This window comes from Stegostoma tigrinum, chromosome 34 (genome assembly GCF_030684315.1).
Source record: "Stegostoma tigrinum isolate sSteTig4 chromosome 34, sSteTig4.hap1, whole genome shotgun sequence".
Lineage (NCBI taxonomy): Eukaryota > Metazoa > Chordata > Chondrichthyes > Orectolobiformes > Stegostomatidae > Stegostoma > Stegostoma tigrinum.
Genome location: NC_081387.1, coordinates 4,898,305 through 4,923,629, shown reverse-complemented (window position 1 = coordinate 4,923,629; position 25,325 = coordinate 4,898,305). Strand labels below are relative to the sequence as shown.

Here is a 25,325-nt window from a genome sequence, read left to right as displayed (position 1 = left end):
CAGCCTTTCTTCATAGGGCCTGCGCTCCAGACCAGGTTCCAAATGAGGCCGCACTAGTGTTTTGTACAATTGCATCAAGACATCGCGGCTCCAGAACTCAATCCCTCTACCAATAAAACCTAAAACACCGTAAGCCTTCTTAACAGCACTATCAATCTGGGTGGCAACTTTCAGGGATCTATGTACGTGGACACCAAGATCCCTCTGCACATCCACACTACCAAGAATCTTTCCATTGATCCGGTATTCTGCCTTCCTATTATTCGTCCCAAAGTGAATCACCTCACATTTATCCGTATTAAACCCCATTTGCCACCTTTCGGCCCAATTCTGCAGTTTATCCAAGTCTCCCTGCAACCTGCAACATTCTTCCACACTGTCCACCACTCCACTGACTTTAATGTCATCTGCAAACTTACTAACCCATCCACCAATGCTTGCATCCAAGTCATTTATAAAAATGACAAACAGCAGTGGTCCCAAAACAGATCCTTGATGCACACCACTGGTAACCGGACTCCAGGCTGAATATTTTCCATCAACCACCATTCGTTGCCTTCTTACAGAAAGCCAGTTTCTAATCCAAACTGCTAAATCTCCCTCAATCCTGTGCCTCTGTATTTTCTCCAATAGCCTACCATGTGGAACCTTATCAAAGGCTTTACTGAAGTCCATGTACACCACGTCAACTGCCCTTCCCTCATCCACATGCGTGGTCACCTTCTCAAAAAACTCAGTGAGGTTTGTGAGACATGACCTGCCCTTAGCGAATCCATGCTGACTATCTCCAATCATATTGTTGCTTGCTAGATGATTATAAACCCTATCTTTTATAATCCTTTCCAAAACTTTTCCTACAACAGACGTAAGGCTCACAGGTCTATAATTACCTGGGTCATCCCTATTGCCCTTCTTGAACAAGGGCACAACATTTGCAATCCTCCAGTCCTCTGGTACTAAACCTGTAGACAATGAGAACTCAAAGATCAAGGCCAAAGGCTCCGCCACGTCCTCCCTAGCTTCCCAGACAATCCTCGGAAAAATCCCATCTGGCCCAGGGGATTTATCTACCTTCACACCTTCTAGAATTGATAACACCTCCTCCTTACTAATCTTAATCCTTACAATTCCAGTAACCAGTAACTCAGTCATCTCCTCTACAATATTCTCCTGTTCCTCAGTGAAAACAGATGAGAAATAATAATTTAGCACCTCTCCAATCTCCACAGGGTCCACACACAACTTCCCACTTCTGTCTTTGACTGGTCCTATTCCTACCCAAGTCACCCTCTTATTCACATACCTATAGAAAGCTTTAGGGTTCTCCTTTATTCTACCTGCCAATGTCTGCGCATGTCCCCTCCTTGCTCTTCTTAACTCTCTCTTTAAATCCTTCCTAGCTAATCTATAACTCTCCATCGCCTCATCTGAACCATCTCGTCTCATCATTCACGTCAACCTCCCTCTTCCGCTTAACAAGAGGTGCAATTTCTTTAGTAAACCATGGTTCCCTTACCTTATCGCTTCCTCCCTGCCTGACAGGGACATACCTGGATGTGAGTTTGCTCACTGAGCTGGAAGGGGACATACCTATCAAGGACACGCAATATCTGTTCCGTAAACCAGCTCCACATTTCGATTGTCTCCATCCCCTGCATTTTGCTAACCTATTCTATGCCTCCTAAGTCTTGCCTAATCGCATTATAATTGCCCTTCCCCCATCTATAACTCTTGCCCTGTGATATGTTCCTATCCCTTTCCATTGCTAAAGTAAACATAACCGAATTATGGTCACTCTCTCCAAAGTGCTCACCTACCACTAAATCAAACACCTGGCCCGGTTCATTACCAAGTACCACATCCAGTGTGGCCTCCTCTCTTGTCAGCCCTTCAACATACTGAGTCAGGAAACCCTCCTGCACACATTGGACAAAACTGATTCATCCGACGTAGTAGAGTTATCGCATTTCCAGTCAATGTTAGGGAAGTTAAAGTCTCACATAATGACCATCCTGTTCTTTTCACTCCTGTCTAGAATAGTTTTGCCGATCCTCTCCTCCACATCCCTGGAACTTTGCGGGGACCTATTAAAAAACTCTCAGCAGTGTTACCTCTCCTGTCCTGTTTCTGACTTCAGCCCATACCACCTCAGTAGACGAGTCCTCATCAAAAGTTCTTTCAGTCACCGTTATACTGTCCTTGACTAACAAAGCCACACCTCCCCCTCTTTTACCACCTTTCCTAACCTTAATAAAAGATCTGAACCCTGGAACCTGCTTCCCTCAGTAAACTGGGAGAGTTCCCATCTGGCCCTGGGGACTTGTCCACCCTAATGCCTTTTAGAATACCTAACACTTACCCCTCCTTATGCTGACTTGACCTAGAGTAATCAAACATCTATTCTTAACCTCAACATCCGTCATGTCCCTCTCCTCAGTGAACACCGACGCAAAGTACTCATTAAGAATCTCACTCATTTTCTCTGACTCCTCACATAACTTCCCCCTGCTCTCTCTGGACAGTTGTTGCTGGACTTGCTGAGTTTCTCCAGCAATTTCTGATTTCTGTCTCTGATTTCCAGGATCTGCAGTCCTCTTTTTTTGATGGAAGTGTTGCCCGTTTGCTGCAGAGCTGCTGGAGGTCTGCTGGGAGTCCCATGTTGCCTCTGTCGAAGGGGCTTATTACATTAAATGCCAATCTGGCACTCAGCTGGGCAGCAGCCAGTCTTCCAGTACAGGAAATTCCCAGTCCCCCACTCCACCAGAAAACCCTGGCCAAGCAAAATCCTGAGGCTGAGTATTGTTCAGCAGCACCAGTGGGTGTGGTGGCTGTTACTGGTAATGTACCTACCTGAAGCCCAGGGGAACAGAGGGCCATGGAGCACAGGTGAGTGATGGCAAGAGAGATTTGGGTCCTTTGATTGGGACTCAGTGCCTTTTATTTAGGCAACAGCTCAGAATCCTCGAAGCAAGCTCAACAGGGTTTGTATCTATGGTTCCTATACAGTGAGCTCCCTGACAGCCAGTGGTGAATACTGGCTGCTTGTTGGAAACAAGAACAGAAATTACTGGAGAAACTCAGCAGGTCTGGCAGCATCTGTGGAGAGAAAGAAGAGTTAACGTTTCATGTCTAATGACCCTTCTTCAGAACAATTCAGAACAGAAATGTTATCTCTGCTAAGACTCCCATCAGCACCACTCAGAGAGTGGTGGGCCTGTGGAATTCATTGCCACGGAGCGCAGTGGAGGCCGGGACGTTAAATGTCTTCAAGGCAGAGATTGATCATTTCTTGATCTCGCAAGGAGTTAAGGGCTACGGGGAGAGTGCAGGTAACTGGAGTTAAAATGCCCATCAGCCATGATTAAATGGTAGAGTGGGCTTGATGGGCTGAATGGCCTTACTCCCACTCCTTGGTCTTATGGTCTTTGTTAAACACCTCACACTCACACAATCACTAAATCTGTCTCAGTCACTCACATGCCATCAAAGACACACACATATTAACACTCATACACAACCATGTGCTCATTCATGCTTGTGGTCAATAATTGCCCATGTTAAGGCCTCAATTTCCCAAACGAGAGAGAGAAGCTGCTTCACAACTTGTTAGCTTGATCAAAGAATTCCATATAACTTTATGAGAAAATAACTTTGTATTGGAACTGATATTACAAATTTGGAACAATTGATATAAAGCAACACTCTTTTGTATCTCCTTTAATAAGGTTTGTAGGGAATATAAATTGTATAACTGTATTTGAAGAGTCCTTTGTGATCAGCAAGGATTCAGTTTATTGGCATTTAATGTGATGCAGCTGACAAATGTCTGGGAAGGAGTATAACTGTTAACATTGGAAAGTGATTTAATAGGATGCGTACTAAGATCCCAAAGACATGCTAAAGGTGGAAGACTGAGGGATGGCCACAAGCCTGCCCATCACTGACCATGCAGTAACATAATTAACCTGATTGGATGTGTATGTAATTAATTAATAATATGATTGGTCTGTAATTGCTAAAGGCAGATGGAAAATAAATGTACAAAAATATGTCTTCCTTTTGTCCGTTGAAGAAGTTTCTAACCCCCAAAGGGTTTCTTTCCATCAGTGTCATTTCAACAAACTTTTTGATACTGGAAGTGGATGCTGGCTGTCAAGTGATTTATTTAGACATTCCACCCCAACACATACTTTCACAGGGTGAGGTATGTCTCTGTGCCATTTCCCCAATTGTGAGCAATAATAATAACTGGCTGCCTGCAAGTACATACAGAGCTCTTGTCACAGAGTCTGCTCACTACTACCTAGCTTCAAGTGATTATAGCTTTTAACGCTTACTTAGAACTATCGTAAATTGGGAGTATTTCCCTGATAACTTACATCTGCTGAGCTAAAGCTAGCCAATTGCACAAATGCTTTGTTTGAATTTGTCAGACGCAAATAGCTGACCCACAGGATGGGATCTTCTGTAAAACAGCCTGTTAAATTTTCATAAACTTTAGCTATCCTAAAAATGATATTTTAAGAAAATATATTTCTCCCGTTAAGGAAGATTTGTTTCAGTTTGTTTCAGCTGTAACAGAAAATCTTGAAGGTGATTTACCAATTTTACAACATTAGTAATATATTAATAAATGATGCATATTCAGTGGATAAGTATACTGGTATGAGAAAAAATTCAACTCAAAATATCCATTAACATTTAAAGTTTTACCAAGCTCCAAGCAAGTAAGATGTCATCTTTGGCATTTTTGAGGGTTCCTAATACTTCTGAAATTTCAGTGAAAGAGTCTTATTTTAATTATTTCAACACCTCCTGTTTTGTAAATGAGAATGTCAACTCTGTGTAGGTTCCTCCCACTTTCATGCTCTATCATTGAACATTATTTCTTATCTTCAATAAACAATGAAGGAAGAGGAGCAGGAGTAGGCCTTCTGGCCCCTCCATTCAATAAGGTCATGGCTGATCTCCTTGTGGATTCGGCTCTACCTAGCCCACCCGCCTGCTCACCTTTACTGTTCAAAATCTATCTGTCTTAGCCTTGAAAATATTCAGTGAGGTAGCCTCAACTCCTTCACTGGGCAGGGAAAGCAATGTCTGGATGATCCATTCATCTCTCCCTTATTTTTTAAATCTTACCATAATCCTTTGTTCAAGTTCTATCAGTAAAACTGTTTCATTTTTCTGTTTCTGGGTGTTTTTAATGATTTACATTATTAGGATGTGCCGCGCTTATCAGCTGACCAGTTCCAGTAACCTTCCTGCAAAGAACATTTTAATTTCACACCCAGCTGTGATGTTGTCATGTGTCTTTCCAGACCTTTTTTTGGTGATTAAACTATTGTTCATTTTGTTATTTGTCCTGAGTACTAAGTTTAATAATATCATAAAGCATATATACTTTAAAAATATCCCTTTCCTATTTCAACCCCTCCCTCTGGCCTTTTACGTGCACTCGATCTTTTCATTGAGAACTGTCGATATGTCATCGGTCACCTCAATTTCACTGCCCCTCTCAACAAATCCAACCTATCTCCCCCCGAACTGACTACACTCCGAGCAGTCAGATCTAACTATTACTTTGTCATCAAGTCTGCCGATAAGGCTGGTGCTGGTGTTGTCAACCTTGCAGAGGCTGAGCGCCAACTCACAGATACCTCCTGCTACCTTCCCCTGCACCATGACCCCACCACGGCATATCAGGCCATTGTATCCACTACGGCTACAGATCTCATTTTATCTGGTCATCTCCCCTCCTCCGCTTCCAAGCTAATAGTCCCCCAACCCCACACAGCTCGTTTCTACCTCCTACCAAAAATCTATAAGCAGCACTGTCCAGGTGGACCCATTGTTTCAGCCTGCTCCTGCCCCACAGAGCTCATCTCTTCCTACTTTGACTCAGTCTTCTGCCCTCCGGTACAGTCCTTACCCACATATATTGATGATTCATCTGACGCCTTGCGCCAGTTTCAAAACTTGCAGTTTATCAGCTCCAGCCACCTCCTCTTTACCATGGATGTGCAATCCCCTTACACATCCGTTCCCCATCAGGAAGATCTGAGGGCTCTCCGCTTCTTGATGGAGCAAAGACCTGAACCATCCCCACCCACCACCACCATCCTCCACTTGGCCGAGCTTGTCCTCACTCTCAACAACTTCTCTTTCAACTCCTCTCATTTTCTTCAGGTAAGAGGGGTGGCCATGGATACCTGCATGGGCCTCAATTATGCCTGTCTCTTCATGGGGTATGTGGAACATTCCTAGTTCCAGACCTATTATGGCCCCCATCCACAACTCTTTCTCCAATATATCGATGATACCATCAGTGCTGCTTCCCCCTCTCATCTGGAAATGGAAAACTTCATCAACTTCGCCTCCAATTTCCAACCTGCCCTCACTTTCACCTGGTCTGTCTCTGACTCCTCCCTTCCCTTCCTCGACATTTCTGTTTCCATTTCTGGGGATAGACTGGACACTAATATCCATTACAAACCCACTGACTCCCACAGCTACCTGGACTATACATCCTCATACCCCACGTACTGTAAAGACTCCATCCCGTTCTCTCAGTTCCTCTGTCTCCGTCGCATACGTTCAGATGAGGCCACCTTCGACAAGGGAGCCTCCAAAATGTCCACCTTCTTCATCAACTGACGATCTCCAGCTCCATTGTCGACAGGGCCCTCATTCAGGTCCAACCCATCTCCACACTTCTGCCCTCACTCCTTCTCTTCCCTACCACAACAGCGATAGTGTTCTCCTTATCCTTACCTACCATCCCATCAGCATCCACATCCAGAAGATCATCAGACGCCATTTCTGCCACCTCCAGTGTGATGCCACCACCAGACACATATTTCACACCCCTCCGCTTCTCCGCCTTCCTCAGGGACTGTTCCCTCTGGGATACTCCCGTCCACGCTTCCTTCACCCCCAACACCTTCCCACAGCCCTACGGCACCTTCCCCTGTAACTGGCAAAGGTGCAACACCTGCCTATTTACCTCCTCCCTCCCCAGTATCCAAGGGCCCAAATATACCTTCGAGGTGAAACAACACTTCACCTGCACTCCCCAGAATCTAGTCTACTGCATTTGCTGCTCACAATGTGGTCTCCTCTAGACTGGGGAAACGAAGCGTAGACTTGGTGACCACTTTGCAGAACATCTATGTTCTGCTCACAAAAAGACCCTGAACTATCTGTTGTCTGCCACTTCAGTGTATCACCCTGCTCCTGGCCAACATCTCTGTCTCTGGCTTGCTGCAGTGTTCCAGTGAAGCCCAACGCAAGCTGGAGGAACAATACCTCATTTTCCGCTTGGGGACCTTGCAGCCCTCTGGACTCAATATTGAGTTGAATCATTTTAGGGCCTAAACTCTCCCATGACCCAGCCCCCAACCCATGCACCAGGCCTTGTTACCACATAACCTTCCATTACACACCCCCCTGTTGTTAGTCACTAACAGTCCCCATTAAACAACTATTCACCCTCCCAGCCTGACGGTTAGCAACTCCTTTGTTGTCCAACTGTCTTTCTCTCTCTTTGGGTTCTATCCCATCATTTACTCCCTCCCCCACCCACCTCTCCATTTTCTGCATATAAACTGATGTTTTCCCAGCCACCATCAGTTCTGAGGAAGGGTCATGGGACCTGAAACGTTGACTTTGTTTTTTCTTTCACAGATGCTGCCAGACCTACTGTGCTTTTTCCAGCAGCTTTGTTTTTGTCCCTTTCCTAATAGCTGCGATGGAGTCTTTCATGGTTTAATCCTTCATTAATCTTTAAATGTGTTCACTGTGTACTACTATGGAGTTATATTTCGTTCTCTACAAAATGTTTTCGTCTAACCAGCAGTCATGCTGGTTGCTGCTGCCCTTCCCTATGCTGCCATATGCTGCCCCATCCCCAAACTTGCCTGCTGACCGCTGTGCACCTCACTCCCACTGTGAACTGTTGCCCCTACCCCTACTACAGGCCTCATCCCTCACTGCACAGCTCACCTAGTGTCCTAGTTGCCATGCCCCTTACTGGCAATAAGCACAGCCTTCACAAAATCATTAAAAAACAAATCGAGTCTATGAAGTGTATTCTGCTTCTCCTGCAATCCTGAACATTCTTCCTTTTCAGATAATAATCCAGCTCCCTCTTGAACACTTCAGCTGAACCTGCTCTGTACCATCCTGTCAGCAAGTACATTCTAGATCCTGACCACCTGCTATGGGAAAAGCTTTTTCTCATGTTAACAATTATTCTGTTGCAAATTTGAACTCTTTGGTTCTCAATCTGTCCACCAGTGCGAACGGCTTCTCCTGATAACTGTGTCCAGACCTCTCTTGATTTTGAGTAGCTCTGTTGAATTGGAGAATCACAAATCATTTTTGTGAATCTTACCTACACAACCTTCCCAACGGGTGGTGTCCCCAACCGAATGTAATATGTCAGCTGAGAGCAAACCAGTGCTTTACACAGCTGTTAGGCAATTTCCTGTATGAACAATATACTCTATGGACCTATTAAAAAATTCTAGGATGCAAAAGGTTTGCTAATTGATCTGTCAACTGTCTTTCAACTGTCAACGATTTATGCATATATATTCCTAAGTTCTGTTCCTGGACCCCCTATAAAATTATATCTTTATAATGATTCGCTGCATTCTCATGACAAAAATGAATAACATTTAATATTTGTTAATACATTTATAATTATTCTCTTTCAATCTGATTCATTTCTACAGGTGAGAAGTTGCTGTCAAGTGTGAGGAGGACTCCATAGGCTCGTAAAATCTCTGAACAAGCAAGGTGCCTCTATTATATAACTATTAACACATGGAAAGAAACCCTTCAAGTGAGAGGTGTGTAAACAAGCATTCACACAGTCGTCACTTTTTGTGAAACATTGCTGTATTCACTCTGGGAAGAAGTTCAGATGTGAGGTGTGTAACAAGGGCTTTGCAGAAACATTTACCCTGCTCATACACTGGTGAGTTTATACTGGAGAAGAGTAATTCACATGCAAGGAGTGTGATAGTCACAGTCATTGACACAGTGCATACACCAATGCATTCACATGGAGGAGAAACCATTGATATGCGAGATATGTGACAGTCATTCTCATAGTCATCAAACTTCCACAAAAACCAACTCATTCAAATGGGAGAAACATTCAATCACGAGGTGTGTTGCAAATTATTCTCACAGTCATCAACCCTCCGTGTCCATCAATGCATTCACAATGGGGAGAAACCACTCACATGAAAAATCTGTGACAAATGATGCTCACAATTGATGAACTTCCAAGAACACAAGTGTATTCACACAGGGGAAAGCCATTCACGTGTGAGGTGTGAAAAATCATTCTTGTATTCATCAAACCTCTGCACATACCAATGTATTCACAAGGAGGAGAAACCATTTAAGTGTGAGGTGTGCAAGAAATCATTCTTGAGATCATCATACTTTCTATTCCATCAGAAGATCCACACAGATATGTAATTTGTAACAAAGCCTTCAACATGTCTTTGAACACGTAAACGAGAGGATTCACAAAGGAGGAACTCTTTGGATGAAATGTTTGTGACAAGACTTTTATCCACTCATCTGATCTCTGGAGGATCCACGCAGGTGAGAAGCCATTCATGTGTGAGGTGTATGACAAGGGTTTCACACAGTCAGTGAGTCTCCTAGTCCATCAATGCTTTCACACAGGAGAGAAACCCTATCCGTCTGAGTTCTGCAATAAAGCATTCATACAGTTATCTGACCTCCTGGAACATCAGCGAACACATGCAGAAGACAAACCTTTCCAGTGTGATGTGTGTCAGAATTGTTTTAGCTACTCCTCTCTCACCATACACCAATGACTTCACATGCACTTGGAGCTGGGTCACCTGATTCTGTTGCATTGAGAGTTGTTTGTGTTGTTTAGCCTCGGGTGTGCACACAAGGGAGCTGTCATTCCAAAGCACAATTTGTCTCAGCAAGGTCTGTCTCAAACCTCTCTCACCAGCAGGCCAAACATCCCAAGGTTTAATTTAACCTCTGTTTGATGAGTAAACAACATCAAATGAAGCCTTCAATATATAAAGAACTCCTGCTTGTGCACAAATATCACTGTGTCTCTGGAAGGATATCCTCAGTCACTGGAAGTAGGTGATTGAGGAGAATGTGTGTCAGGATTTTCACTGCTCTGGTTGAGAAGGAAATACCTCAATAGCTTTTGCAGCATGATTTATCTCCCTTCTTGAAGATAATTGTGGCTGTTGCATTCTTAAAGTTGATGGTTAGCATGGAAGTTCTTTTTGCTCCCAAATCTGCAGGATGAGTGCATGGGGTCTTTGTGAATAAAAGTGCCCCAGCTTTGTAACCCTCAGCTAGAATATCACTGGCCTGTAGGCTTTGTTGTTTCTTATATGTTTTGATTGTTACAGCTCTTTCATTGACGGCGTCCTACCCATGGATTCTACAACATAAGGTACTCGTGGATAGACTGGATGGTATCAGCCATCCCTGTGTATTCATGGTTGAGAAGTTGTTCAAAATGAAATTCAAAGAGAAACACCGTCCTGTGAATGAAGGGGATTTTTGACCCCATGATGTCAATCCTGGTGGTTTTGGAAAAGAATTGCTTGTCATGATCCAACAATAAAATGATTGCCCCTTGAGGTTAGTTTCCCCATCACATGCTCTTTATTTTCCAGAGTTTTCTTTGGGCATCAACCTTGAGCTGTTGAAATGCTGCCTTCTTGAGTTCTGTCCTTGGATTGTTCTGCCCAACAATGAGCGCTGATTTCTTTTTGTTCCAGGAGGTCATGTATTTGAGCATCATGTTCACTGAGCGGGTCCTGGTGACAGTTACGCTCAAACCCAATGGACTGGACACAGGAGTTCAATCCAGGCGACTTTATACTAATCCCATGGTTTGGGATTGAGCTGCTTCTGGAATTGTTTAGTTGGTCTGTTTTCAGGTTGAGACATTGTTCTATTTCCTCTTGGACCTTGGGGCTTGTGACATCTTGGTGATGGGTGGATGTTCGTCATTGATCAAACAAGTCAATGATCTGACCAGCAGCATAATGCCCCCCTCATGGATCGAGTGATACCGACATCACTTAGCACTTTGACTTGAATGTGGACCTTCCAGGTAAGCTTCTCAGATGGGCTTCGTGACCGAAAAATATCAAGAACAAGACCTGGAACTGTTGTTGTATTCAATTACACGAAAGCATTTGACTCAATAAATCATGGAGCCTTGTTGGTTGTGCTCCAATAATTTGGGTGTTGAAGAAAATTCATCACAGTCCTGCAATTACTTCATGATGATATAACTGTCCTGAGTGGGAGTTCTGAAACAGAAGCTTCAAAATCCAGATTAGTACCAAGCAAGTTTCATAAACAAGAGGGAGAAGTGAATTGAATGATTTTTACTTTATCTCTCCTGTCCATAACAGAAGTGTTTGCAATTACTTTCTTATTTTTACCTTTCCAACTTAAAAATAAGCAGTGATGTGTTTCCCTTGATACTTTGTGAAGTTCAATTTAAAAAGGACTCCACGACACACAGCATATTCCTTTAGGTTTATTACAGCATTCAAAACCCAGCGGAAGGGTTCACAACACTCATTCTCACCTCGTGCACTTGAGAAAGGAAGGAGTGAAGTTATAAACTACTTAAAATTCAAAGAGATGTGAATGAGTTCACATGAAAAAGAGAGTCCAGCAAGTTGCTGTTCAATGAGTTTCTTTCAGTAGTCTGTATACTCTTTTGAAGAAGTCAGATACAGTTTAATTGCTGATATAAGTATAAGCTTGTGATTGATCCATTTCACAAGCAAAACAACAGTTTCTTTCCAGAAATCATACATTTTACTCTGCTTAACATCTGCAACTAGTTTGAACAGGCAGGAGGTGCCACGGTTAATCAAGGCAGAATGAAACCATGTTCTCTGGCAATTAGGCCAATTAATCTTTTGTCCCCTTCATCACCAGATCAGGATATCCCAAGGTGCTGTGAATATGAACAAGCACTAAAACCGGGGAGGAGCACATGCCAAAGGAAGGCAGAAACTGGACATCTGGGAGTAACATGCCTCCTCTGATGTGAATAAGAAGCAGGAGTGCTCGTGGTGTTACCATACATGGCTCAGTCTGGCTCATTCTCAGATCCTGTACCTCAGTGGTCACTCTAACCATCATTTTTATCTGGAGGTCAATTATGGATTGTGTCAGCAGGGATAAAACCCTGGATAGAGCATGGACGTTGCTGACATCCAGTTGTTGCTGGCAGTGCTTAAGTTGCCTGCATGCAGACAGCAAGTGTCAATATATGCCCAAGGTTCTAGCTGTTCCCAGGTTAATGAAGGATGGCTCTGGCCCTGTTGCTGCAAAACACTCCAAGTAGTTTGGACTATACTGTGTCATCAGTCACTTTTGGAGGCATGTGTATAGTGGTTTGAAGACTGCAGGAATGATTAGTTGCATAACTCATCTGAGTGAATGTGTTGATGTACACACAAAAGTGTGTTAAAGCCAAGAAGGATCTATCATACACATTGCAAATGAATGATTTCTCCCATGTGAAAGAGCTGGTGTGCAGGCAAGCTTGTTAACTCTGGAATAATTTGTCACACATCTTAATCTTAAGTGGTTTATTGCCAGTGTAAATACATTCATGTCTCAGCAATGCTGATGATGGTACAAAGCCCTTGTTTTCCACCTGATTCTTGAATAGATTCTGTCTCGTGTGAATGTTTCAATGGCATCGATGACTGTATGAAGGCTCAGCCACACACCTCACATTTCAGTGCTTTCTCCACTATGTGAATGCATTGGTATACATGGAAATGAGATGTATGCAAGAATAGTTTGTTGCATATCCTAAACATTGAACACAAACTCTTCATCGAGCTGATTTTGTATTCACCCTCATGATTTTATAAACCTCTATAAGACCCACCCCTCAACCTCCTACATTTGAGTGGAAAAAGGTCCCAGCCTATTCTTATAACTCAAACCCTCCACTCCTGGCAATATCCTACTACATCTTTTCTGAGCCCTCTTCAGTTTAATAATACCCTTCCTATAACAGAGCGACCGGAACTGCATATACTGTTCTAAAATAGCCAGAGACTTTTCCCCAGGGCAGGATTGACTGCCACGAGGGGTCATAGTTTTAAGGTGTTAGGAGGAAGGTATAGAGGAGATGTCAGAGGGAGGTTCTTCACCCAGAGTGTTGTGAGCGCATGGAATAGTTTGCCAGTGGTAGACGTGGAAGCAGAGTCATCAGTGACATTTAAGTGACTGCTGGACACGCACATGGACAGCAATGAGTTGAGGGGAATGTAAGTTAGGTTATTTCAGTTTTGGATTGGGATTATTCCGCGCACAACATCGTGGGCCAAAGGGCCTGTACTGTGCTGTACTTTTCTATGTTCTATGTAAAAGTGGTCTCACCAATGTCCTGTACAACCTCAACATGATATCCCAACTTATATACTCAAGGGTCTGAGCAATGAAGGCAAGTACGCTAAATAATAAGCCAAAATTCCCTGACCTGACCAATTTGCAGATGATGCTTTCCCTGCCCAACCTTCTTCGTTTAGACCAATGCTGTGAAGGGACTGGAGGTTTTCCCACCGTTGTGCAGTTGTTCCTTGGGTGATGATCAGGACCTATCTGCGGTATCTATCACTGTATTCCCTGGTGTAGTACAGTGCAATCCTTCTGGAAAACAGAAAAAGGAAACATGATTTCCTCCAACTCTCTTCCTTTGCTGAAGGGGTTGACTCCTCAGATACAGACAGTTCCAGAGTGAGTGTTAGTTTGCTGTTCTCCTATGTGGAAATAGCAAATCCCTTTTCCATACTTGACTGTAACACAACTCTGTTCCAAGGAGGGATACTAGATAGTGACCAAAAGTAGACAACATGATTTCCTCTGTCCAGCCCTGTGAGGCCATTGGAAAAGGCATTCAGGTGGAGCTTAAAACAGGCTATCAGTTCACGAAGAGCTGCTCTTGTGCTAATGAAGACTATAGTTTTGACCATAGAGTATCTGTTTAGTATTAAAAGCATTTGAGAAATACTAAAATTATTTGAAATATCTACTATTATAATCTCTCCATATCAACACTGTCAAAACCCCAAAGAATCGTTTATGTTTCAATGATGTCTTCTCTCATTCTTCTGAACTCCAATGAATACAATGACACCCCACTCAACTATTTCTGTTAAAATATGAGGGAGGGACTTGATTGAGATGCATGAAGTTGGGGGTGGGGGGCATGTGGATGAGAAGGGTTGTTTCCCCTTGTTGGCAAGGGGGTGGTCAGTGGCTGGTGGGGTTTGTGGGCCATGGATTTGGGATGGGGATGGAACATTTTGAGGAGATGTGGAGACAGGCTTTTTCACTGAGAGGATGATTGGAATCTGGAACTTGCTGTCGGTGAGGGTAGGAGGGGCAGAAAATCTCATAACATTGTAGAAGTAACCTAGATGCGTGTTTGCACTGCCAAGACATACAAGGTTATTGGCCAAGTGTTGAAAAATGGGATTAGAGTAGTCAGGTGCTTGTTTTTAAGTGGCACAAATCTGATGGGCCAAAGAGCCTTTTCCTGTGCTGTAAAACTCAATCACTATGACTTGAGACCACCCAGGACAAAACAGCCTGATTTGCACCATATCAACAAACATCCCCTGTACCAACAATGCTTAGAAGTGTGATCAGAGATAATGGGAACTGCAGATGCTGGAGAATCCAGGATAACAAAGTGTGTAGCTGGATGAACACAGCAGGCCAAGCAGCATCTCAGGAGCACAAAAGCTGACGTTTCAGGCCTAGACCCTTCATCAGAGCTCTCTGATGAAGGGTCTAGGCCTGAAACATCAGCTTTTGTGCTCCTGAGATGCTGCTTGGCCTGCTGTGTTCATCCAGCTACACAATTTGTTATCAATACTTAGAAGCAATAGTTTGCCCAATTTATAAAATGCACTGCAGAAATTTACCAAAGGGCTTTAGTCGGCACCTTCCAAACACATAACCTCTACCATACAGAAGGACAAGGGCAGCAGGCATATGGAACTCCACCATCAACAGAGTCCCTCCAAACCACTCACCATCTTCACTTAGAGGTATATTGCTGTTCCTTCAGTGTGGCTGGGTGAAAATCCTGGAACTCCCTCCCTAAAGGGTCGACCTGCAGCACGTGGACTGTAGCAGTTCAAAAAGGCAGCTCACCTTTAACTTCTGAAGCACAACTGGAGATATGCAATAAATGTTGGCCCAGTCAGTGATGCCCACATCCCATGAGTGACTGAATAAAAATCACTGATCACGCATTACTGGACAGAATGGGCAGTGATGATCAAAAATTTTTTGCATTCCTTCACTGTCATCGGATAAAATATCTGAAATTTCCTCCCCAACAACTTTGTGGGTTAACCAGCACATGGACTCCAGCCATTCGAGAAAGCAGCTCAGCATCACTTTCTCAAGGGCCACCCAGGATGGGCAATAAATGCTGCTCCAGCCAGAATGAATAAAATAAAATGCGCTGAAATATCAAAAGCAAATACATTTTGATTTTTAGATTTAACATCCCCGTATCTACCCTGCTGATGCAAACCTGTTCATTGTACAAACACGTGACTGATGTTTCTTGTAACCAATCAGATCCTGGGTTTCATCAGAATCCACCTCATCTTAATGTGTCAATCACTCAGTTTAGCCAATCACAGATCTGTAGGTGGGACACCACTGATTCTCCTCTCATCCTGAGTGTATGATGTTCAGTAATGCGATTACACAACTCTGCAGCCGGTAGCACTTGAACCCAGGCTTCCTTGTTCAGAGATAGAGACATTACCATTACTCCACAAAAGGCCTTCCCAGAGGCAGTTAGAGGCTGTCTCCCAGCTGGGATTACGTTGCCTGAAGCTGCTCAGCCTGCCATGCTGCAGTGTTTGAATCTTTTGATTCCTCCCACTTCCTACAGACTAAGGGGGTGGCCATGGGCACCCGCATGGGCCCCAGCTATGCCTGCCTCTTTGTAGATTACGTGGAACAGTCCCTCTTCCGCACCTACACTGGCCCCAAACCCCACCTCTTCTTCCATTACATTATTGACTGTATTAGCGCCGCCTTGTGCTCCCAAGAGGAGCTCAAACAGTTCATCCAGTTCACCAACAGCTTGCACCCCAAACTCAAGTTCACCTGGGCCATCTCCAACACATCCCTCACCTTCCTGGACCTCTCCGTCTCCATCTCAGGCAACCACCTAGAAACCAATGCCCATTTCAAGCCCACCAACTCCCACAGCTACCTAGAATACACCTCCTCCCACCCACCTTCCTGCAAAAATTCCATCCCCTATTCCCAATTCCTTTGCCTCCGCCACATCTGCTCCCAGGATGCGGCATTCCACTCTCGTACATCCCAGATGTCTTCCTTCTTCAAGGACCGCAACTTAACCCCCCCCCCCCGCCGCAGTGGTCAAGAATGCCTCAACTGTGTCTCCCGCATTTCCCGCAACTCATCCCTCACGCCCTGCCCCTGCCACAATAATCACTAAAAGAGAATCCCCTTAGTCCTGACATACCACCCCACCAACTTCCGGATACCACGCATCATCCTCTGACACTTCTGCTGTCTACAATCCGACCCCACCACCCAAGACATTTTTCCATCCCCACCCTTGTCTGCCTTCTGGAGAGACCACTTTCTCTGTGACTCCCTTGTCCGCTCCACACTCCCCTCCAGCCCCACCACACCTGGCACTTTCCCCTGCAACCACAGGAAGTGCTACACCTGCCCCCACACCTCCTCCCTCACTCCCATCCCAGGCCCCAAGAAGACTCCACATCAAGCAGATGTTCACCTGTACATCCGCCAATGTGGTATACTGTATCCATTGTACCCGTTGTGGCTTCCTCTACATTGGGGAAACCAAGCAGAGGCTTGGGGACTGCTTTGCAGAACACCTACTCTCGGTTCACAATAAACAATTGTACCTACCTGTCGCAAACGACTTTAACTCCCCCTCCCATTCCTTTGATGACATGTCCATCCTGGGCCTCCTGCAGTGCCATAATGAGGCCACCCGAAGGTTGTGGGAACAGCGACTCATATTCCGCTTGGGAGCCCTGCAGCCCAATGGTATCAATGTGGATTTCACAAGCTTCAAAATCTCCCCTTCCCCACTGCATCCCAAAACCAGCCCAGCTCATCCCCACCTCCCTAACCTGTTCTTCCTCTCACCTATCCCCTCCTCCCACCTCAAGCCACACCTCCATTTCCTACCTACTAACCACCCCCTTGACCTGTCCGTCCTCCCCGGACTGACCTATCCCCTCCCTACCTCCCTACCTATACTCTCCTCCCCACCTATCTTCTCCTCTATCCATCTTTGGTCCGCTTCTCCCCCTCTCCCTATTTATTTCAGAACCCTCTCCCCATTCCCCTTTTCTGATGAAGGGTCTAGGCCCGAAACATCAGCTTTTGTGCTCCTGAGATGCTGCTTGTGTTCAACCAGCTCCATACTTTATTACCTCAGATTCTGCAGCATCTGCAGTTCCCATTATCTCTGTAACAATAGAGGCAGTCCTCCCTTCAGGGATATATGCACCGTTAAGGGCAAACAATTCTGCAGCCTGGGCTAAGCATTTAAAGTGAAGTTGGGCTGATTCGATAAACTCGTGAGGATTACAGATGGCATATCCAGATTGAAGGTCCCCTGTGGGAGAAGCTGACCATGAGCCACATAATATTTATTAACATCAGGGTTGAGAAATGGATAATCCTGTTAATCAGGTCTTGGAGAGGGTGGTGGACTGGATGACAAATTTGCAATTGTGGGGTTCTCTGGCACCCTCTGTGGATGGAAGGGTCGCAGGATTGAGTGACAAACAATGAACAACGGCAAGGGACGGAGGTGAAAATATGATGCCCAAATCCAGTTGTCAGAGCATATTTATCACGAGGATTGCACACCAGACGTAGTAACTGATCGGTGAGGATTCTTCGGTTGTTGGAGAGATTGTGGCAGCCTGCAATTGAAATCTATAAATAATAGAACCCAGGTCTGTCACTTTGAATCCGTGTGCCACATTGAGGGTACACTGAGGTGGTATGAATGGAGACTGATTATACAGTGTCTGGGCAGTGGGGAAAATAATGCTGGAGGCAGTAATGCCTTCCTTTCTAATATATAGATCAGAAGGAATCATAAAGAAGGACTCATCAATCTTGTTGGTCACTCTCGCTTCATAGTCCTGATCTCCAGCAATATCACAAAATGCTCTACAATGCAGATGATAATGCCATCTAGTGATGACTGGGATGTTGGATAGTAATTGGGACCGTACCTCAGGAAGTTCCAAGAGTCACAACAATATCTGAAGCATTAACTGAGAAAAGGAGTTATTCAGTATATACCACCAGACAATGGGACATGAAACATTGACGACTTGTGGAGGAGTACTTGAACATCGGCGGCATGGTGACTCAGTGGTTAGCACTGTAGCCTCACAGCACCAGGGACCCAGGTTCGATTCCAACCTCAGGCGACTGTCTGTGTAGAGTTTGCACATTCTCCCCGTGTCTGCGTGGGTTTCCTCCGGGTGCTCTGGTTTCCTCCCACAGTCCAACGATGTGCAGGCTAGCTGGATCGGCCATGCTAAATTGCCTGTAGTGTTCAGGGGTGTGTGGGTGAGAGGGGGATGTGTCTGGGTCTGGGTGGGCTGTTTCAAGGGGCAGTGTGGACTTGTTGGGCCGAAGGGCCTGTTGCCACACTGTAGGGAATCTAATCTAATCGGCACATCATTCTGTCGGGACCTGTAACTCAATGCCCCTGGGTGTACAAATGAGCGAACAGCAAATCTTTCAAGTAAGTCTCTGCCCAGGAGGTGGCAAGGTATATTGTCTGCGAGTAAAATCAGGTGCTCCCCAGTCCAGCCCTGAACATCGTATATAACATCTGCTGAAACAGGTATAGAAACTGGCTGACCAGTTAGTCCCACAGTTCTGACTGACTTGTCAGGCTTTGGTATGGCAGGGAAATCAGAAGCTTTCATAGTGAAAAATGTTGCTCCAGTGTCAACCAAGAAGTCCATAGATTTCCCATTAACAGCAACTGGGACGTTGGGTTCCTGGGGGAAGGCATAGAGGGTTTCGGAGTGACTGAGAGGGCAAAAGTAATGATGTATCCTGTGTCTGGGAGTGGCAGCCCTTATGGCCACTGTTGATGTGGTGTGGATTTGGAGAAGGGATTGGAAATGGAGGAAGGTGCAGTCTTCTCTGGGGGCTTAGGGCTATTTTTACATATCCAGGCCCAGTGGCCTCATACGTAACAAGGGCCATTTGGCTCTCTTGGACCTTTCTGGCCATATCCCTGATCCTAATTGGCCCATGGAGGCCTTTAGGATAGTCATCTGACATCAGTAATAGGGATCCGATCAGGCTTCTCCTTATTTTTCTGCTGTTGCATTTGTACCTGGCTCTGGCAATGTTGCAAAATATCCAAGATCTCATTCAGAGTTTTAGCTTCCTATCCAATACTAACAGTACAAAACATTTGTTTCATTCAAGGTTGTAACCAGTTTACAATAGTACTGACAAGGACTAGGATCCCTGCATCTCCTTCAATTCTGGAATATTATTCAAAAACAGTTTTGAGCTGTTCAACATAATCATTCGTCATTCGCTTATTCATCTTCATCGATCTTTCCAAAAATATTATGAACCCAATCAATAGTTTGTGGATAACTCTCAACTTGAGACTTTTTTTAATCTTCCCAAAGCTGCCCAAATGAATGTTATCACAAGGGTCCTCTGGGCCAGTTACACATTGCTTTAACCTGTCTCTGTTTTTTTATTCTAAGGCACCAGCCTCCATCATAAGTTCCAAACCCTTTCAGTTTGGCTTATGGCACTTATGCAAAATTCCTAATTTTTGTAGCAATTCCTCAATATTAGTTTTTGGATTTGACACAGTTTCAACAATACCCCATCAGTCCGAAGGGGTCCAGGTCGATAGACCTGGACTGCTCGGCTATCTGGACCTGCGCTTCCAGTTCGGGAACGGGTAAGTTTTGAAATAGGAACTAGAAAAATTTTCACTACCAAAATAACGGGGATTGGTGTTGCCCCCTGGAACTGGTGGTAGAAGTGGGTTGATTACTTGGTACAGGGATTGCCATAGTTTGGAGATGGTAACATGGTGGAGGAGGGTTAGGAATGAGTACTTGAATCTGCGACAGGGGCAGATGGATCATGGGCTTGTCTGTCTTGTTGTCTTCGATTGTCATGCCTAGTACAACCATCCCAGCCATGGGCCTGAACTTCGCCGTCACTGTCAGGCCTCAGTCCAGACTTAGTAGAAATCATCAGTTTACCACAGTTCTTCTTTGACCCAGTCCATTATTATTTATGCTTTTTCTTCCTTTCCTCAATTTGTTTATTTTCTGAATTGACTCTTCCCTCCTTTTATTAGATTCTGTCTGCCAACTTTGAAAAGCTGACCACCCAATTTCTTTCTTCTTTTGTATTTTCCTCTTTGACTTAAAATCACACCGAATTGTTTTGTGATCACAATTAAAAGTGCCGTTGGGGGGAAACTGCTTTTCTGTTTCCTGCATCTAATTGACCCATTTGTCGCCATACCTGACTGAATCGGGCCCATAATGAATATAGATATATGCCAGTGGTTTCTCCTTTTGTGTTAACATCTCGTTGGAGATGTTGTTCCCCATTGTGACCATTTCGCAAAGTAAAACTGAATTCATATCCAATCAGATTTTTGGAAATTTTGTCTACAAAATCATGAGAGGTATAGAAAGGGTGGACAACAAGAAGCTTTTTCTCAGAGTGGGGGACTCAATTACAAGGGGTCATGAGTTCAAAGTGAGAGGAGGAAAGTTTAAGGGAGATATGCGTGGAAAGTTCTTTACACAGAGGGTGGTGGGTGCCTGGAACGCGTTGCCAGCGGAGGTGGTAGATGCAGACACGCTAGTGTCTTTTAAGATGTATCTGGATAGGTACATGGATGGCCAGGGAGCAAAGGGGTACAGACCGTTAGAAAATAGGGGATAGGCTTAGACAGAGGATCTCAATCGGCGCAGGCTTGGAGGGCTGAAGGTCCTGTTCCTCTGCTGTAATTTTCTTTGTTCTTTGTTCTAACAGCCCCTGGGCCTTGCATCACCTCACCGAGGGGGCTGTGACCCTCTTGCAAAGGCAAACTGGCTTTTACCTCCTGGGGAGAAGTTTCCCTCTCTCACCTTTATGGAGTTAACTTCTTACATAACTTCACCGAGGAGGGATTCATTTCCTCTTGCAGAAGTAAAGCCTCTTTTCCCTTATTTCTTTAGAGACTTGACTTTATTTATTTAAGTGCCTTCTTAAATCTCAGCCATGACTTTAAAACACCCCTGTCATTGCATCACTGTTCATGGCTTGTACTTGGACATAGGACACAACCTTGGATCTCGCCAGCAAAACAAACCACAAAAGGGATGAAACTCGCCACCTTTATATGAACAAATGAATGAACAAACGAAAAAGTACAGCACAGGAACAGGCCCTTTGGCCCTCCAAGCCTGTGCTGACCATCATGCCTTTATTAATCTAAAAACAAACCTGCCATTTTTCGATCTGTATCCCTCTATTTCCTCCATATTCATGTACCCATCTAGGTGTCTCTTAAATATCTTCAATGTGCCCACTTCCCCACCACCTCATCTGGTAGTTCATTCCAGGCTGGTACCACTGTCTGCATGAAAAGCTTCCCTCTCACATCCCCCTAAACTTTCCCCCTCTGACCTTGAACCTGTGCCCCCTTGTAATTGAAACTTCAACTCTGGGGAAAAGCCTCTTACTATATTTTCTATGCCTTTCATAATTTTGTCAACCTCTATCAGGTCTCTTCTCAGCCGCCGTCTTTCCAGTGACAACAATCCTAGTCTTTTCAACTTTTCCTCATAGCCAATGCCCTCGAGACAGGGCAACATCCTGGTGAATCTTCTCTGCACTCTCTCCAAAGCTTCCACATCTTTCTGATGATGTGGTGACCAAAACTCTGCACAATGCTCCAAATGTGGCCTAACAAGGGTTTTATATAGCTGCAACATGTTTTGCCAACTCTTGTAATCCATGCCCTGGGTGATGAAGGCAAGCATGCCATATGCCTTCTTACTCACCTTGGCTACTTATGTTGCCACTTTCAGGGAACTGTGGACCTGCACACCCAGATCTGTCTGTGTGTTAATGTTCCTAAGGCTTCTGCCATTTACAGTATAACTCACACCTACATTTGATCCCCCAAAATGCATCTCCTCATATTTGTCTGGATTAAACTCCATTTGCCAATTCTGTGCCCAACTCACCAATCTATCTATATCCTGTTGTATCCTTTCACAATCGGCACAATCAGCAACTCCACCAATCTTCGGGTCATCAGCAAACTTGCTTATCAGACCATCCCACATTTTCGTCCAGATCATTTATACATAGTACAAGCAATGGCAGTTCTAAGACTGATCCCTGTGGAACACCACTAGTTATCAGTCTCCATTCTGAAAAACACACTTCCTACACTACCCTCTGTTTTTTATGACCAAGCCAGTTTTCTATCCATTCAGCTAGGCCACCACGAATACCTTGTGATTTTAGTTTTTACAGCTGGTTCGGTTACTGGCGAGGCATGTTATCTAGGCTCAGAGATAATGGGAACTGCAGATGCTGGAGATTCCAAGATAACAAAATGTGAGGCTGGATGAACACAGCAGGCCAAGCAGCATCTCAGGAGCACAAAAGCTAACGTTTCGGGCCTAGACCCTTCATCAGAGAGGGGGATGGGGGGAGGGAACTGGAATAAATAGGGAGAGAGGGGGAGGCGGACCGAAGATGGAGAGTAAAGAAGATAGGTGGAGAAGGTGTGGGTGGGGAGGTAGGGAGGGGATAGGTCAGTCCAGGGAAGACGGACAGGTCAAGGAGGTGGGATGAGGTTAGTAGGTAGCTGGGGGTGCGGCTTGGGGTGGGAGGAAGGGATGGGTGAGAGGAAGAACCGGTTAGGGAGGCAGAGACAGGTTGGACTGGTTTTGGGATGCAGTGGGTGGGGGGGAAGAGCTGGGCTGGTTGTGTGGTGCAGTGGGGGGAGGGGATGAACTGGGCTGGTTTAGGGATGCAGTGGGGGAAGGGGAGATTTTGAAACTGGTGAAGTCCACATTGATACCATATAGCTGCAGGGTTCCCAGGCGGAATATGAGTTGCTGTTCCTGCAACCTTCGGGTGGCATCATTGTGGCAGTGCAGGAGGCCCATGATGGACATGTCATCAAGAGAATGGGAGGGGGAGTGGAAATGGTTTGCGACTGGGAGGTGCAGTTGTTTGTTGCGAACTGAGCGGAGGTGTTCTGCAAAGCGGTCCCCAAGCCTCCGCTTGGTTTCCCCAATGTAGAGAAAGCCGCACCGGGTACAGTGGATGCAGTATACCACATTGGCAGATGTGCAGGTGAACCTCTGCTTAATGTGGAATGTCATCTTGGGGCCTGGGATGGGGGTGAGGGAGGAGGTGTGGGGACAAGTGTAGCATTTCCTGCGGTTGCAGGGGAAGGTGCCGGGTGTGGTGGGGTTGGAGGGCAGTGTGGAGCGAACAAGGGAGTCACGGAGAGAGTGGTCTCTCCGGAAAGCAGACAGGGGTGGGGATGGAAAAATGTCTTGGGTGGTGGGGTCGGATTGTAAATGGCGGAAGTGTCGGAGGATAATGCGTTGTATCCGGAGGTTGGTAGGGTGGTGTGTGAGAACGAGGGGGATCCTCTTGGGGCGGTTGTGGCGGGGGCGGGGTGTGAGGGATGTGTCGCGGGAAATGCGGGAGACGCGGTCAAGGGCGTTCTCAATCACCGTGGGGGGGAAGTTGCGGTCCTTAAAGAACTTGGACATCTGGGATGTGCGGGAGTGGAATGTCTTATCGTGGGAGCAGATGCGGCGGAGGCGGAGGAATTGGGAATAGGGGATGGAATTTTTGCAGGAGGGTGGGTGGGAGGAGGTGTATTCTAGGTAGCTGTGGGAGTCGGTGGGCTTGAAATGGACATCAGTTACAAGCTGGTTGCCTGAGATGGAGACTGAGAGGTCCAGGAAGGTGAGGGATGTGCTGGAGATGGCCCAGGTGAACTGAAGGTTGGGGTGGAAGGTGTTGGTGAAGTGGATGAACTGTTCGAGCTCCTCTGGGGAGCAAGAGGCGGCGCCGATACAGTCATCAATGTACCGGAGGAAGAGGTGGGGTTTGGGGCCTGTGTAGGTGCGGAAGATGGACTGTTCCACGTAACCTACAAAGAGGCAGGCATAGCTGGGGCCCATGCGGGTGCCCATGGCCACCCCCTTAGTCTGTAGGAAGTGGGAGGAGTCAAAAGAGAAGTTGTTGAGTGTGAGGACGAGTTCCGCTAGGCGGATGAGAGTGTCGGTGGAGGGGGCCTGGTCGGGCCTGCGGGACAGGAAGAAGCGGAGGGCCTTGAGGCCATCTCCATGCGGAATGCAGGTGTACAGGGACTGGACGTCCATGGTGAATATGAGGTGTTGGGGGCCAGGGAATTGGAAGTCCTGGAGGAGGTGGAGGGCGTGGGTGGTGTCACGGTGTAGCCCAACCTCCGGATACAACGCATTATCCTCCGACACTTCCGCCATTTACAATCCGACCCCACCACCCAAGACATTTTTCCATCCCCACCCCTGTCTGCTTTCCGGAGAGACCACTCTCTCCGTGACTCCCTTGTTCGCTCCACACTGCCCTCCAACCCCACCACACCCGGCACCTTCCCCTGCAACCGCAGGAAATGCTACACTTGTCCCCACACCTCCTCCCTCACCCCCATCCCAGGCCCCAAGATGACATTCCACATTAAGCAGAGGTTCACCTGCACATCTGCCAATGTGGTATACTGCATCCACTGTACCCGGTGCGGCTTTCTCTACATTGGGGAAACCAAGCGGAGGCTTGGGGACCGCTTTGCAGAACACCTCCGCTCAGTTCGCAACAAACAACTGCACCTCCCAGTCGCAAACCATTTCCACTCCCCCTCCCATTCTCTTGATGACATGTCCATCATGGGCCTCCTGCACTGCCACAATGATGCCACCCGAAGGTTGCAGGAACAGCAACTCATATTCCGCCTGGGAACCCTGCAGCTATATGGTATCAATGTGGACTTCACCAGTTTCAAAATCTCCCCTTCCCCCACTGCATCCCTAAACCAGCCCAGTTCATCCCCTCCCCCCACTGCACCACACAACCAGCCCAGCTCTTCCCCCCCACCCACTGCATCCCAAAACCAGTCCAACCTGTCT

General features: G+C 45.8%; 1 protein-coding gene across 1 annotated transcript in view; it reads right to left on the bottom strand.

Moving 5' to 3' along the window:
• Nucleotides 1-25,325, bottom strand: part of LOC125446460 (zinc finger protein 271-like) — a 101,317-nt gene that overhangs the window by 6,461 nt on the left and 69,531 nt on the right. The gene's annotated exons all lie outside the window — the stretch shown is intronic.